General features: G+C 43.3%; 1 protein-coding gene and 1 pseudogene across 1 annotated transcript in view; one reads left to right on the top strand and one right to left on the bottom strand.

The window, feature by feature from the left end:
- Nucleotides 1–9: 9 nt before the first annotated feature.
- LOC101640851 lies at nucleotides 10–588 on the bottom strand (annotated as a pseudogene).
- Nucleotides 589–909: 321 nt separating this feature from the next.
- Nucleotides 910–3,238, top strand: part of RP1 (RP1 axonemal microtubule associated) — a 62,655-nt gene continuing 60,326 nt past the window's right edge. The window contains 1 exon segment of the mRNA XM_004697770.3: nucleotides 910–968. The gene's annotated coding sequence lies outside the window, so the exon portion shown is untranslated.

Below are 3,238 nucleotides of genomic sequence, written 5' to 3' on the forward strand. Positions count from 1 at the left end.
CCTGGCCTTTTATGGTCTAGAATAGGCTCTGTTGCTAAATAGCTGCCCTTTTATCTTCTGATCCTTTCTTTCTGGCTCAATTTTCTTTATTTTTTGTGCTTTTCCCAAAGCTTTCTTCTTTTTATATCCATACTGCGGGCAAGTATTTCTTTCCTTTCTTTCTTTTTTTGACATGGATTTGTTGCCATTGTCCTCCTTTGCCTGCCTTCCTGTGGAGTCACTTCGGGCGTGGCCACAGCCAGCAAAGGGGAGTGTAGCCGTGCTACTGACTTCTCTCTGCTCCCTCTCCGCGTTGTAACACGGCCATCTTTACTCCGGGCTGCCATGCACTTGTCTCCTACTTTCCAGAGTGAGTGGGCTGGATAGATGCAAAATGTCGGGGCTTGTAAGAGTTTCAGAAGGTTAAGTTGAAAGAAGGACTTAGGGTAGTTCTATAACTTCTCATAAATCTTTTCTTAATGTTAGCAAATCTTCCTCTTCTCCATTCTCAGATAATGTGACTTCAATTTGCTGGAGTTGAGCTTTGTAGCTTACCAGCTGCTTTGCTAAACCTGTTAGGTAGTCTAGCTTAGGAACTGGGGCGTCCATTACGCATGCCCAGAGGTCCAAGTTACTGGTCCATGAAGGAGTGGTACACTGCGCATGCTCAGAGGTTCAGGTTTCCGGCAGGGAAGGGGAGGTACACCTGGGTGTGTGCTGCACCTGGATTAGCCTACCTAGGCCAGTTGAATTCAATTCAGCCAATGGGGTTGTCCAGGGTCGTCCACCACGCCTCCCGCGGAATAATTGAAAAAGGCAGGAGCCCAAGCTCCTGTGATTTTCCGAGCAGTTTCTAGGGAGGTTGTATGGGGTGAGGGACCCTGTGGTGCCTATGTAAACCCGAAACTTCTTCTAACTCTCATAAGACTCACTTGAATCACAAACCAGGCTTCTCCGTGAATTTTTTCTCATGCGTAACCAGAACTGAGGTATGTTTCTACCCTGAGCGATCTAACAGACCCTCTGACATCTTGTGTGGGGCTCGGGCCGGGCGGCAGGAAAGGTCAGGGGCGACTGGCAGCAGCAGCAGCAAGGGAAATCTCCGCAGGGTCTGGGTTTGCAAAAGAAAGAAATGAGTCGATGAGAAGGCGAATGGGAGCAAAATAAATCTTACTTTTGAAAAGAGGTATACCCAGAGCAGGGATTGCTGGTTATATATGGAATTTCTACTTTCAGGTAGTCCTATGTCACTTTCAGTAGTTGTACAGATTTACAGTCCAAACAACAGTGTACAAGGTTTCCAATATCTCCACAGCCTCTCCAGCTTTTATTTTCTGTTATTTATTTATTTTTGACTTGGCTGTCATTGTCGGTGTAAAGTGGTATTTCCTAATTGCTTCGATTTGTATCTCTAGGAGGGCTAATGATTGTAAGCATTTCTTCATATGTCTGTGGGTCATTTGGCTGTTGTCTTTGGTGAATGATCTGTTCCTATTTTTTGTGGTGTAGTGGTTACATATTAAGCCGTGATCCACATGGTCAGCAGTTCAAAACCACCAGCAGCTCCGTAGAAGAAAGACTGGGCTTTCTACCCCCAGAAACGTTTGCAGTCTCCAAAACCCACAGAGGGTCACTATGAGTCACCATTGACTCTACGGGAGTGAGTTTTGAGTTTTTTGAGATATTTTGTTCACTTTTTGGTTGGGTTATTCATCTTTTTCTTGGTGAGTGTGGTAGTTACATCATCTAGTGTCAATTTGGGACTTGATAGGATTAAGAGTGAAGGGGTGGAGTCTAGTCTGTCAATTGGATTGATGAGGCCTCTGTGGCGCATGGCCTTCTCTTGAGAATTTTGGGAATTCCTGTATTTCCTCCTTGGAGTTGGGAAAGACTCTCCCTCTGCTGACTCCCTTCAAGACATCCCTGAGGAGAAGCCTCATGGACCTACCCTGATGCAGCCCTGGAAGCTGGAGAATGGCTAGATTGAATTTGTTGACTTTTTGTTGAAGAGTTTTCCAACTTTATTCATGAAGGATGTTAACTTACAATTTTCTTTTTCTTCTTCAATATTCTATTCTAGTAATGTCTTCATCTTCTTTTTATCACTCACTCACTCACTCACTCACTCACTCACTCACTCACTCACATTGAGTCAATTCTGATGCATAGAAACACTGTAGGACAGAGTAGAACTGCCCTCGTGTGTTTCAGAGGCTGTAAATCTTTACTGGGGTGGGTTGATGTGGGTGGGGAGGGCTCATATTTGTCCCAAAGATTGGCTGGTGTTTTCCAATTGCTGACTTTGAGGTAGCACAGCACATAGCACTTTAAGACACTAGGGCTTCTGAACTAAGAAGAAAGAGAGGGGGAGGGGGATAGAATATGCTTTAATTTTCAGTGCTCTTTTTTATTACTATACAGGAATCCAACTGACTTTCACATGTTCATTTTATATCCTTTTATTGAATCTTTTGATTGACATGCTACAGGGGGAATGACATGCTTACTCTATGGGAGTGCTCACAACTGTCTTTGGAGATAGGGTGGAGGGCAGTGGGACATCCACTGCATGGATCCAAAAAGAAAACACACAAAGGTGAAGGAAGAGGAAGAGAAAAAGAAATACGGGGGAAACATTGGCCTTTCTGATCACACCTCTTAGTCACCTGTCCCTCGTGGAGGTCCTGGGTGAGCAGCCTGAGCAGGTTGAGCAGCTGGCATCCTGGCTGAGCAGAGCGGGTTGTCAGCTTCCTGCCCCAGTAGGAATACTGCTCACAGTAACTCAAAATGGTTGCAATGTGTTAGATCCATTGGCAGTTAACCACTTTATCTCCCTTCTTGTTTATGGTTGTCATTCAGTCTCTTCCTCTAATCAGTATTTAATCTACTTCTTTATCCTTTCCTTTGAAAGTCTGGGTTCCAGGGTTGTCACTCATATCCATTTCACTTGCTTTTCTCAAGTCTTTGTTTTAGAGGGGATGTATAGTATATCTGTCTAGTCCATCATATTTGTTACCAATTTTTTTGGTTTTAAAAGTATATTTCATTGAATTTTCAGTGTAAAATTTATACAGTGAATTAGGTTTCCATTTAATAATTTTTATTCTATGTGACCTTGATCACAATTTTTCCAATATGTCAGCATTCTTATTGTTTCCATTCTGTTTGTTTTGTTTCCATTTATCTAGCTTCCCTCACCCATCTTGCCTTTTCAAGCTTGCTTTGGGATAAATATTGACTTTTGGGGCTACATAGTTTA

This window comes from Echinops telfairi, unplaced genomic scaffold, assembly GCF_000313985.2.
Source record: "Echinops telfairi isolate 266 unplaced genomic scaffold, ASM31398v2 ScPeMD7_1;HRSCAF=3_0, whole genome shotgun sequence".
Lineage (NCBI taxonomy): Eukaryota > Metazoa > Chordata > Mammalia > Afrosoricida > Tenrecidae > Echinops > Echinops telfairi.